The sequence below is a fragment of the Scyliorhinus torazame genome, chromosome 20 (genome assembly GCF_047496885.1).
Source record: "Scyliorhinus torazame isolate Kashiwa2021f chromosome 20, sScyTor2.1, whole genome shotgun sequence".
Lineage (NCBI taxonomy): Eukaryota > Metazoa > Chordata > Chondrichthyes > Carcharhiniformes > Scyliorhinidae > Scyliorhinus > Scyliorhinus torazame.
The window spans coordinates 107070229-107084254 of NC_092726.1; positions in this window are offsets into that span (position 1 = coordinate 107070229).

Below are 14026 nucleotides of genomic sequence, written 5' to 3' on the forward strand. Positions count from 1 at the left end.
CAGCAAACAGCCGTATCATTCACTACTGAAACACTTCTCGTACGACCGGGAATCCCTATTGGGAGTGAAGTGGCGAGGTATGTGCGCCCTCCACCGTTGCAGCCAATCATACTGTGAGTGGGAATTATCCCGAGGAAGGGGAAGGCAAATAGCCGGTGGTGCTGAACCCGGATCGTAAGGAAGAGTGACTTGCTCGGGCGGTGCCTCGGAACGCTGACAATGAACCACCGTTTGGGGAGTGCCCCAAAGCGGTGAAACAGAAAATAACCTAGACCCCGCTGCGGGGTTCAGGTAGCAGGCAACCCGTCCGTGGCCATACAAGTGGTGGTAAATCTGGTAGAAGAGATTCATACTACCCGGGTTTTCCTCAGTTTGGCCTTTAACTAAATTAAATGTATCCCCTGATAACCTACGTTCTAACTGTACTTCCCTTCTCACACGCCCCATCCTCTCTCTAGTCCCCCTCTCTCTCTCACAACCTCTTCCTACACTCCCCTGACGGTCTGATGTTACCTTTATCGCACCAATCTTAACACATGCAAAATCAAATTTACATGTACTCCAAAAACAAGGCAATGTCCATATAATGTTCCCTTCCCATCGCCGGGACCGGTGCAATTGCTTCATGAGTCCTGCATTGTCCGTGAACTTGATGACCTTCCATGAGTCGAGACCATGTCCTCGTTTATGGGGGCAGCGAAGAACATCACCTTTGCATAAATGAAATGTCCTTGTAGTTTGGTTGGGGTTACAAATGTAGATAATATTTCCCTTTTCCATGTCCGTCGCGAATAACACGCCAAGCGAGGTGAGGCCGAAGATCACACTGGCGGTGCGTAGCCACCCCATCATGCTCCACACCTGTAAAATAGCACTGAGGAATGGAGGCAGGTTAGTAACCGACCTTTTTACAGTAGTGGAGGTGGACCCAATTTACAGTGATGGAGGTGGACCCAAGCACTCCGCCCCTCCACTTTAACTGCTGTGGGGGTGGTAGGGGGAACTTGGAACGACCCGTCCCATCGCGGCTCCGACCCCTTCCTAGTCCAAATTTTGACCAGGACATAACTACCGGGCTGGACTGAAAGTGAGCTGAGCACTGGGGGCAATGGCTGCTGAGCCGCGCGGACCTGGCCATGGAGCTCCTTGAGCACCTGAGTGAGGGCTAGAACATAGGTGGTCATCTCTTCAGTCATATGGTGAAACTGAACCAGTCTGGAAGCACGCAGGCCCCAGGGAGTTCTCAGAGGCCTGCCATAAAGGATCTCGGCAGGAGAGAGCCGGGCTGGTCCAGCAGGTGTAACCCACAGCTCTAAGAGGGCAACGGGGAGCAACTCAAGCGATGTCAGTCCCGTGTCCGCTCTTAACTTAGCCAATTTAGTTTTGAGGGTCTGATTCTGTCTCTCAACCAACCCTGCCGCCTGCGGTCTGTAAGCACAGTGTAACTGCTGGCGTATGCCCAACTGGGAGAAAAACTCCTTGTTAATTTGTCCAATAAAATGAGGCCCATTATCAGAACTTAACTGAGCTGGTATACCGTACCGGGGAATGATTTCCCGCATCAAAACTTTAACCACAGTAGCAGCTTTATTATCGATAGTCAGATACGCCTCGACCCATCTGCTGAACACATCCACAATGACCAAAACATATTTATAACATTGACACCTTTCCAACTCAATGTAATCCAGTTGTAGCGTCTCAAAGGGACCACTGGGCAACGGGGTTTCCCCCATCCCACAAGGGATACCTTTGCCGGTGTTATATTGCTGACAAATCAAACACCGATTACTGATACTCTGGGCCAACCCTTGCATTTTAGGGTGCCACCAAGTGTCCAGCAACAAATCACTAGTCCCCCGAGCCCCACAATGAGTTGCAAAGTGTACACATTCGATGACCCATAAAGCCAGTACATCAGGCATACAAGTCTGATGTGCTGGCGTGGTCCATAAAGAGGAAACAGAATCATATGCACAACCGTTCCCACATTTGTTTATAATTCTCAGGAGCGCCCTCCTGTAACCTTATGACGTCTTGGATGGTTGGCATTGGCTTGTCAGAGGCAGACCTATTTATAGCAGAACGTTTAGTCTGACTTAACATTTTAGGCACCATCACTTGCTGAATTTGCGCGGCTGTCCGCGCTGCAAAATGTGCTTGTTCATTACCAACGTCGACTGGGGTCTTACCGTTTGTGTGGGCAGCGCATTTAATGACGGAAATCTGCGCGGGCATAAGGAGGGCCTGTAGTAGGACATTAACTAATCCCCGGTGGGATATTTGACCACACATAATCATGTCAGGTTGTTCTGACGAAATATCACTCAAATCGTCCCTTATTGTGGTCGTTTCCTGAATCAAGGCTAAACAGCCGTGGCCAGGTGCGTCTTCATGGACAGGGGGACCACTAAGAAAACAGACTGGATTGATAGTGGTACAGTGTTTAAATGTCAGACGTGGATTGTTCAAAAGGTATATCTTATACCTATTCTGACGAGCTGCGGTAAGATGCTGAGTCTGCAGTTTCCTCAGTAGTGCGATGACCGAGTGGGAGCTATGCACCGTAATATCCTGTTGGAGAGTGAGAGCATGTAACGGCTGTGCGAAGGCATTGATTGAACGTAAATCCTGTACTAATCAGTACTGGTCTGGCTTGGCTGGTTTAGGCACAGCAAGTATGGGTTGTTACATTCTGATTGGCAAGGGACCAAAATACCCTGTTGCAACAGCTCTCGGATTAATTTGTCCATAGACGGGGCTGCAGTCGAGTGTTAATTGTTTCAGGGACCTCAAAATATTTTATGGCAGAGCCGTCTGGCGTGACTTGACGTGCGTACTCTGTTGGATCTGAATGATCCACTGCCCTCCTTACCATAGGCCCCAAATCCCTGGCATGGTACTGGTCGTGGACCTGACGTGTAATATGAGGGCTTACCGAAGCTGACTGTGGCCATAAATGTGGTGGTATTGTAACAGAATCGGCTGTACCTTCTTTTCCCGTGACTGTGGCTGTAACTTTGACTGGCCATTCGGTCCCAATTAATGGCTGGTATTTGTCCTCCAACTCCCTGTTTGTCAAATGCCAGGGTAACGTGGTGCAGTGAATGTTCAATGTCTAACGTCCGCCACTGGGGTGTGATAGAAATATAGCACTGTTGTCTCATCCTCCATGATTGGACCGTTACCCCTTCGTCTCCGAACTCTAGCTGTAGCTGGAAGATACACAGTAAATCTCGGGCCAACAATTTACAGTCCAATCCAGTAGTCACTACAACTGATGATCTGCAGCCTTATTCTCGTAAGTGACTGTCACAGGTTCAGAAATAGGATACTCACACACCTGTCCTTGGAACCCCGACAAATGCTGCGTGTGGTCGGATAGTGGTAGTCGAAGTTCTGATAGCAGAGAAGACATGGCTGCTCCAGTGTCGATTACAAATGGGTGATGTTCATCGCCTATCTGCAGAGAGATAATAGGTTCCCTGACCGATTGGAGAGTCCTTATGACTAAATTAGCTAGTCAATCCTGTGTTGGGAAAGGGTTTGCCTGGGAGAAGTCAGTGTATCTCGTCTGTCGTCCCCTTGGTGGGTACCCCCTCCTTCTGCTGCCTGTCTTTTAAAGGGGCATTCCTGTTGCCAGTGATCTGCACGGCCGCAATTAATACATGCATTGCTCCCTCTATATCTGCCCCGTCCTCTTCTCCCAGTAGACCAATGGCCCCTCAGAGGGGGCGGCGGTTGTAAAACTGTTGGTGCATACGGTGGGCCATAAAAAGGAGCTGAGGGTCCCTTTGGGTGGGTTTGATATCCTCCCCCTCGCTGATCCACCCACCCAAAGTCACAATATTGGGGCTCCAGCTGGTAAGCTACCGTTTCTGCCACTGGTTGGGGTCTCAGGTCATCCTTTTTCATTACATACTCAGTCTTAATCTTTGTAACTGAGCTTCCTTCCTGGCCTACACCCTCCTTCCAATAAAATCTGACTGCCCTTGCCATCTGGTAAGGGTCGTTCTCTGTCCAATTCATGTTATTACATTTCACGGCAGCAGCCACAGAAGGTGGTAGGCAATGCATTAACATAGCACAATATTGAGGGGAATTCTGACCCTTTGGATATGGCAAGTCGCCTGACTGCCCATGGTATATTTCATAAAACGTTCCAGAAATTCCTCTGGCTCTTCAATCTTCTTAGGTTTTAGGTCTAAGATAGCAGAAATATTTATGGGCTTTTGAAATGTGCTATTCAACACATTCAGGATTTGTGTCCGTCTATCGTCGTCTAACGCATGGGCTTGCTGAAGTGTGGCCTGGCTAGCATAATTCAAGTGATTAAGATGATTGCGGTACTCTGCTGGGGTTAGAACCTGCTGGACTAGGGCCCAGAGGTCCCTAGAATCAGCGTGATAAATTGTGATGGTAGTTCTCAGGGAATCCACGAAAGCAGCAGGAGATTTTTTCTATCTGGGATTGTAGCCATAATAGCCATCATCTCACTGGGTGTCCATGGGAAATAAACGTCTATCGTGGACTGGGCCCCGGCAGTCCCTGCGTCAAGGTTTGGTATCTTCCTAATCGGCAACTGTCTCCGAGTCTCACCAGGGGGCACTCTAGCTATTTCCTCTGGTTCTTCCAAGACTTCGACGTCCCTCCCTGTCACTAGAGGGAGTTCTTTCTCTTCAGAATCATCCCTGGCATCTCCCTTTGTTCTCGAAATTTGCAGTTTCCCCTTGGTCTGAAGGGATTTAGGTGGTATGCTTAATTGTTTCTGGTTAGGATCAAGCCCTTCTCTCGCTGTCCGAGATCGGGTCCTAGAGCTAACTGGGCTTGCGGAACAGAGTTCCTCTTCCCCTACTGATCGTGAAGATGGCAAATCGGGACCCACGCTATCAACCAAAAGGACTGGAGTTACTTTCATGATTGGAATCTGGGGAGCAGTGACTGGATATAAATTATTATACACTGGTGGTTCTGGAATTAGTGCAGACAATGCTACAGGTGCAGTCGGAACTTTTACTGACATTTTTAAATCATCGAATTGATCATTTTCTGTCAATTCAAGGCCAGCCATTGAACTACGTAGCCCATCTTTTGTTTGACCCGTGCCTTTCATGTCTTTACTTGCGCGTTTTTTTTTGAATGCACATTCCTTTTTCAAGACCTGTAATGTTTTTTTTGAACCCTGGTCACTAATTGGAATTCCCATTTTAAGGGCATTGTCCTGCCAACTTAATAACATGATCCTATCTCTTTCCTCTTGACAATATTGTCTCCATAATCTAATTAACTCTTTAGCTTTCATACTTTGGCTCTTTCTTTTTTTAAAATATATATATATTTTTATTTGCTTATTTATAACCAATGGCAATTGTTCTTTTAACAGTGTTCTTTTAAAACTTAAAATGTTTGAAAATTCAAATTGAATGACTGCAACTTGCAAGCTTAGCTCTGATCTCAACTCAGAACTAAATTTACGATTTGCTCAACACAAACTTGTATAACATTTACAACTTAATTAATTGTTTATTTTAAATATTTTTCTTTTAACAAGTTTTTCTTACATTCTCAAAAATGTTGGCTGCTATCAATGAGGGAGCAGTTAGCTGCGGTGATGTATACCGGAGCAAAGTCAACTGTCATCTCCAGATTTACACTTTTTGAAATGTTGTCAGTGAGTTTCTTTAAGTTTCTATTAATTCACAAATAAAATGAGATAAACATTATTTCAAGTAAGTAAAACTTAAGATTCTGGCAATTTCAATCAATTGCTTTCGAAAATAATAATTTTTATCAAAGAGGTGGAGAAACCCACTGGTTTCCTTTAATTAATTCAAAACGTAACTTTGCTGGAGTTCACTGACTCAAAGGAAAGGTATCTGATTACACTACAGGCTGCTGCTGTTATCACAAGGTCTGAGTGAGAAGCACTGTCTGTCGTCTTTAACTTTGGCTGCTGCTGTTAACCCTTCGAGAGACTTCTGCTTTAACTAACATGCAGCATCCAGTTCTATGGATGTTCTTTGTTATGAAATTTATCCAAGCAATTCCCCACAATCTCAACTAGTCCTCAGAACTGCGTTTTTCGCCACTACAGTCCAAGGGTACAATTTTAGCTCAATCAACTATAGATTTAAAACACTCACACATGGAATTGAATCATCTGTTTTAGATGTCACATCAACCCATAACCTAACCCAAGCCGAATCAGAACGCACACATGGAGTTGAACCATCTGTTTTAGATGTCGCATCAACCCATAACCTAACCTAAGCCGAATCAGAACTCACACATGGAGTTGAACCATCTTCAGATTTAGATGTCACATCAACCCATAACCTAACCCAAGCCGAATCAGAACTCACACATGGAGTTGAACCATCTGTTTTAGATGTCGCATCAACCCATAACCTAACCCAAGCTGAATCATAACTCACACATGGAGTTGAACCATCTTCAGATTTAAAAACACTTATTTAACTGAACCCTCATCTGCTGAAGTCACATCAGTCGTCAACAACACAATTAACCCTAAACTGAACTATCAATTATGACATCCCATCAGTTTAATTTGCTAATCCCCAGACTGACCTTTGATTTCGTCAAGATGATCTTTCCGTACCAACCGCGAGTGACCAGACTAATCAGACGATAAGATGAGGGGAAAAAGCAATGCGCGGTCATTTTCTAGCTATACATTGTGGGCCCCTTCTTCCCTCTCTCCCTGTTGATAATCAGTCTAATTCTGATTTCGCGGTTGGTCAGAACCGTCTTGAGAAATCCCGGGTTTCCGGCACCAAATGACAAAATACAAATTTCTTTACCCGTCAGTCTGGCCTCAATAAAAGTCGAGATGGATTTGCAGGTACAGCATTAGTTATTTTATTTGGCTTGCAAGCCTTTCTCAATTCACAGCAAGTACAAAGCACATCTTGCTTCGTACACCTCCGGAATCAAGTGAGTCTGTAGGACAAAGAGATCTCTACTAATAACACAAATGGCATCAAGTTTCACAGACACGATTTCCATAGGTCATCCTATACCCCTCCTGACCTAGCCATACACTCTAATTGGCTCACTTCCAATCCCTTCCTCTGGCCCCTATTACCCAGCATCGGATTCTCCTCCTTTGGTGGACACACCTCCTCCTTGCTTTGCCATGCGGTCTGAAATCCTTTGTCTGTGAACTCACCAGGATGAGACTGGCCTATCTCTACATTACAGTCACTAATATCTCTAAAGTAACTATTTTATATCACATTCGTCACAGGCACCCACCACCCTCTGCGTAAAGAACTTTCCACACATATCTCCTTCAAACCTTTCCCCTCTCGTTTAGGAGACTGGTAACAGTGGGAATAAGCTGTTTTTCAGTCTGTTACTGCATGTCCTGAGACTTTTGTATCTCCTTCCCGATGTAAGACGTTGGAAGAGTGAGTAAGCCGGGTGGGACGGATCTTTCATTATGCTGTCCGCTTTCCCCAGGCAGCGGAAGGTGTAGATGGAGTCAATGGATGGGAGGCAGGTTCGTGTGATGGACTGGGTGGTGTTCACGTCTCTCTGAAGTTTCTTGCGGTCCTGGGCCGAGCAGTTGACATACCAGGCTGTGATGCATCCCGATAGGATGCTTTCTATGGCGCATCTGTAAAAGTTGGTAAGAGTTCATGTGGACATGCTGAATTTCCTTAGTTTCCTGAGTAAGAATAGGCGCTGTTGTTCTTTCTTGTACGTTGCGTTAACGTGGGTGGACCAGGACAGATTCTTGCTGATTTCACACCTAGGAATTTGAAACTGCTAACCATCTCCACCTGGGCCCAGTTGGTGCTGACAGCGGTGTGTACAGCACTTTGCTTCCTGAAGTCAATGATCAGCTCTTTAGTTTTGCTGGTGTTGAGGGATAGGTTGTTGTCGCTACACCACTCCACTAGACTCTCTATAGCCCTCCTGTTTTCTGACTCATCGTTGTTCGAGATCCGGCCCACTATGGTCACGTCGTCAGCAAACCTTCAGATGTAGTTGGAGCCAGATTTTGCCTCGCAGTCGTGTATTAGTAGGGAGTATAATACGGGGCTAAGGGCACAGCCTTGTGGGCCCCGGTATTCAGAACTATTGTGGAGGAGGTGTTGTTTATTCTTACTGAGTGTGGTCTGTGGGTCAGAAAGTCGAGGATCCAGTTGCAGAGAGAGGAGCCAAGTCCTAGGTTTTAGAGCTTTGATATGAGCTTGGCTGGGATTATGGTGTTGAATGCGGAGCCATGTGTCGGGCCATGGAGATGGCGCCTGCTGTGGACCGGCTGCGGTGATGGGCGAATTGCAGTGGATGTAGGCATTTTGGGAGTATGGAGCTCATGTGTCTCATGACCAACCTCTCGAAGCGCTTCATTACGTTCGATGCCAGAGCCAGTGGACAATTGTCCTCGAGGCACGTTACCCGGCTCTCCTTTGGCACAGGCATGATGGTGGTCTTCTTGAAGCAGGTGGGGATCTCGGAGCGGAGTATGCAACGGTTGAAGATGTCCTTGAACTAATCTGCCAGCTGGTCCGCGCAGGATCTGAGTGCACGACCAGGGACACCGTCCGGGCCCGTCGCCTTCCGAGGGTTCACTTCTAAGTTCGCCGATCTGATTTAGGAAGGTGTGACGTTGTGTTTGGTGTGACCGGGGCTGCTGGGACAGTCGGCAGCGCTTTGATGGTGTCCTGCACGAACCGAGCATAGAATGCATTGAGCTCATCAGGGAGGAGGCCGCTGCTGCTGGACATTCTGTTCAGCTTCGCTTTGTAGCCCGGTATGATGATTATCCTGTTCCATTGTGAAATCTACTGTTGAAACTGCTCCCAGCCTGTCTTCAGACAGTGTATTCCAGATTATAAGCATCCCCTGTCAGTGTGTATCTAATTCCATTGTGAAACTTTCAATTGAAACTGCTCCCATCGTGTCTTCAGACAGTGTATTCCAGATTCTAACAGCTCTGTATTAAATGTCCTATCAATATGCTCTCGCCGTCTTTGATGAATTATTGTAAATCTTGTTACTGTTGCTGGTTCCAGTGGAACCCATTCTGCTCACGCTCTCTAAACTCCTTCCTAATTTGGAGTCCTCTGTGAAATTGCTCTTTACTTTAAACTGATCTACAGATTACAATTCCAGTTCGCTAATCCCCATATTTAACTGAAATCCTCCATCCCTGACTACACTCCATTAAATATCCAGCACGGTAGCATGGCGGTTAGCACTGTTGCTTCTCAGCCCCAGGATTCCAGGGTTCCAGGTTCGATTCCGGCTTGGGTCACTGTCTGTGCGGAGTCTGCACATCCTCCCCGTGTCTGCGTGGGTTTCCTCCGGGTGCTCCGGTTTCCTCCCACAGTCCAAAGATGTGCAGTTTAGGTGGATTGGCCATGCTAAATTGCCCTTAGTGTCCAGTATTGCCCTTAGTGTTGGGTGGGGTTACTGGGATATGGGGAAAGGTGGAGGTGTTGACCTTGGGTAGGGTGCTCTTTCCAAGAGCCAGTGTAGACTCGATGGGCCGAATGGCCTCCTTCTGCACTGTGAATTCTATGAAATCCTTTGTTTTCTCTCCAAGATCCTCACATCCTTTTGTATATTTAGCGGCAGAACAAGAAGCAATTCCTCAGCTATGGTCCTATCTATAAACCTAGTTATAACTCTATAGGCTATTGGCAAAGTATTAGAAAGTGGGATTCAAATACTCAGGTGGTTGTTTTTGACCTGCCCAGTCCAGATGGGCCGAATGGCCTTTCTGTGCTCTCGATGACTCTATGATCCTAACATCCTTCTTTTAGGAGTCTCCGCCTCTATTGATCAAGTTAAATATCTTCTGAGGTTTTTCCAATCTTATCACCATGACCTTCCAGTGCAAAGTGTGGACATGTACCCGCTCCCTTCCTGTACACTTTTTAAACTTGTCCCGTTTAGTTTATATTTCCTGTCCTCAGCCCTCCTCCCTAATGCATCACTCACACGACAGTGATTTAAATTTACTTTCCCCGTGACTCTCCCTTTCACAGATCTGGGAACATGCTGCTGAAGATTGCTGCTACCCTTCTCACTGTGTCATTGCTGAGTGTCTGTCATTTGTGAATGTTGAAATTCTTTCCATTGAAGCCTATTTCAGTGAATTGTATCTTGAAGAGCAATTGTCCTCATGTGGACCCCGAGTGAACATCAATGTCTCCTCCCCTCCTATCTGAATAACTATCATTCACCGCTTCTCTCTGCTTTCTGTTTCTTAGCCAGTATCACATTCTCACTGTCACAGACCCTTTAATCAACGGCTTTGACACTCGATAACAACTCTAATAAATGTCATTTGATCACAATATGTTCCAGTACATAAATTCATATCAGTTCCCTCATTAATCCTCCAGTTATTTTGAAATATAACTGCAATAACAACATGATATATGATTTCCCACGAATATCGCCGTGTTTCTGGTCACATAACACCATTTCCTCGCGAAGGAGCAATATTCCTGTTGTCCAGTCTGACCCTAGAAATGTCCTGGTGACTAACATTATACTGACTGCTCTGTCACTCCAGGGTTTATCCCTCTCTCTCCTTTTTATAAACAGGATGGGGCAGTGAAAATGCCCCAGTCCCCTGGAACCACTCAGATATCAATGAGGATTGAGTATCAGGGTCATGTGTGTCCACTATTTCCACACTCCATCCCTCAGTCACTGTCACACAGCCAATCCAGACCCGGCTAATCTTCTATTTCATTGTGATATAAAAAGTATTGGACAGAAAGGGGTTAAGTGAGCCTGTTTTTTTAGTGACTGTGATTAATGTCAGTCTCTATGGATCTAACCGTGTCACTGGAGGGTTTGTCTCTGCTATTAATAAGCGATTCCTTTCATTATGTTATCCCAAACTATCAGCGGGAGCGTCAATTCCAACACTGCCAGAGATCAGCGTCCCAGAGAGACCGAGAGGAGGGAGCAGAATCTGGTAACTACCAATAGGAACGTTACAGCAATGGATCAGAATCTGGGAACTACCTACAGGAACGTTACAGCAATGGAGCAGAATCTGGGAACTATCCACAGGGACGTGACAGCAATGGAGCAGAATCTGGGAACTATCCACAGGAACGGTACAGCAATGGAGCAGAATCTGGGAACTATCCACAGGAACGTGACAGCAATGGATCAGAATCTGGGAACTATCCACAGGAACGTTACAGCAATGGATCAGAATCTGGGAACTACCCACAGGAACGTTACAGCAATGGACAGGAGTTTATTCTGGGGTATTTACCATATGTCTCTCCAGTCTTTACCAGACCGGATCCGCGGCGCACTGATGATAATTCAAACGGGTTACTATCCCCTCCTGGCTGTTGTCGGTGTGTCTGGTAAGTCTCCCTGTCCAGTTATTTATTGTATAAACCACTTTAAGAGTATTATTGCTCAGGTCATTTGCATCTTGGAAAGATTGAATCCACGTTCTTCAGTTCAGAAGTTTGTAAGTTAATAAGGTCCAGGAGCAGAATGTGGCCATTTGGCCTATCGCGTCTGCTCCGTCATTCGGTCTTGGCTGATCTCATCCTCGGCTTAACGCCGCCGTGCTGCCCATTATCCAAAATTCTCATCCCATTCCCAATTCAAAATCCATCCAACTGCTCCTTAAATTTACTCACTGGCCCAGCATGCACCGCACTCTGGATAGCGAATTCCACAGGTTCACATCCCATTGGGAGAAGTAGTTTCTCCTCAGCTCTGATTTCCATTTGCTGCCTGTTATCCTGAGATTCTGACCTCTCGTTCTAGAACGCCCCACAAGATAAAGCATCCGCTCCACTTCCACTTTACCCACAGCTTTTATCATCTTATAAACCACAATTGGATCTCTACTCCTTCTTAACAACTCTCTTGATAAGACAAAGCCCTCATCTCTGCGATCAGTCTTGTCAACCTCCTCTGAACTGCCTCTAAAGCCCCTACATCATTCCTCAAATCAGGGGCCAGAACTGTGCAATACTCCAGGTGTGGTCTGACCAACATCTGGAATAGTGGTAATAACACTTCCTTACCTTGAGCTCTGTGTCTTGAGCTATAAATATCAAACCGATTCCAGTCACTGAGGTCACTCCCTATCCAGTGGCTCCACTCGCTCTCTGGTTAATATCGGAGGCTGTTCACAATCCCTGCTCTCCCTTTGACAGTAAAGTTATTATAGCCAGACACTCACTCCATTCCCAATCCTGCTCGCTTGCCATCGCCAACTCTGCTTCATCTCAGCTGCAGAATAAATCATCATCTGTGTCTTTGTTAAATCCACACTCGACTAATCCAATGATATTCTGTCGCACAATTTCTGAAACAAATCTTCATGAAGCGCAGCTCATCTCCAACCCTTCTGCCATATCCTAACCCTCACCCAATCCCAGTCACCTATCATCCCTGTGCTCACTGCTGTAGATTGGTTCCCAGTCTGGGTCCTAACCCTCACCCAATCCCAGTCACCTAGCATCCCTGTGCTCACTGCTGTAGATTGGATCCCACTCTGGCAGCATCCCACTATCTGAATTCACATTCAGTCATTGAAATTCTCCACAGTCTCACTCATCAAATTAGACAATACCCATGCCCATTTTCAATGAATGTGGAAATGAGTGATTTTTAATTACTTGCACAATTCTCTTATTGGGAGGTGAGTGAAGAGGCTGAGAATGGGTTTCTGCAGGTTGTGTTATTGGGAGGTGAGTGGAGAGTTTGAGGATGGGTTTTTGCAGGTTGTGTTATTGGGAGGTTAGTGAAGGTGCTGAGGATGCGTTTCTGCAGGTTGTGTTGTTGGAAGGTGAGTGGAGATGCTGAGGATTGGTTTCTGCAGGTTATGTTATTGGAAGGTTAGTGAAGATGCTGAGGATGGGTTTCTGCAGGTTGTTTTATTCGGAGGTGAGTGAAGACGCTGAGGATGCGTTTCTGCAGGTTGTGTCGTTGGAAGATGAGTGAAGAGGCTGAGGATGGGTTTCAGCAGGTTGTGTTATTGGGAGGTGTGTGGAGATGCTGAGGATGGGTTTCTGCAGGATGTGTTATTGGGAGGTGAGTGGAGATGCTAAGGATGAGATTCTGCAGGTTGTGTTATTGGGGGGTGAGTGGAGATGCTGAGGATGGGTTTCTGCAGGTTGTGTAATTGGGAGGTGAGTGGAGATGCTGAGGATGGGTTCCAGCAGGTTGTGTTATTGGAAGGTGAGTGAAGATGCTGAGGATGCGTTTCTGCAGGTTGTGTTTTTGGAAGGTGAGTGAAGAGGCTGAGGATGGGTTGCTGCAGGTTGTGTTATTGGGAGATGACTGGAGATGCTGAGGATGGGTTTCTGCAGGTTGTGTTATTGGGAGGAGAGTGAAGATGCTGAGGATGGGTTTCTGCAGGTTGTGTTATTGGAAGGTGAGTGGAGATGCTGAGGATGGGTTTCTGCAGGTTGTGTTGTTGGAAGGTGAGTGAAGGGGCTGAAGATGGGTGTCAGCAGGTTGTGTTGTTGGAAGGTGAGTGGAGATGCTGAGGATGGGTTTCTGCAGGTTGTGTTATTGGGAGGTGTGTGGAGATGCTGAGGATGGGTTTCTGCAGGGTGCGTTATTGGGAGGTGAGTGGAGATGCTAAGGATGAGATTCTGCAGGTTGTGTGATTGGGGGGTGAGTGGAGATGCTGAGGATGGGTTTCTGCAGGTTGTGTTATTGGGAGGTGAGTGGAGATGCTGAGGATGGGTTCCAGCAGGTTGTGTTATTGGAAGGTGAGTGAAGATGCTGAGGATGCGTTTCTGCAGGTTGTGTTTTTGGAAGGTGAGTGAAGAGGCTGAGGATGGGTTGCTGCAGGTTGTGTTATTGGGAGGTGACTTGAGATGCTGGGGATGGGTTCCTGCAGGTTGTGTTATTGGGAGGAGAGTGAAGATGCTGAGGATGGGTTTCTGCAGGTTGTGTTATTGGAAGGTGAGTGGAGATGCTGAGGATGGGTTTCTGCAGGTTGTGTTGTTGGAAGGTGAGTGAAGGGGCTGAAGATGGGTGTCAGCAG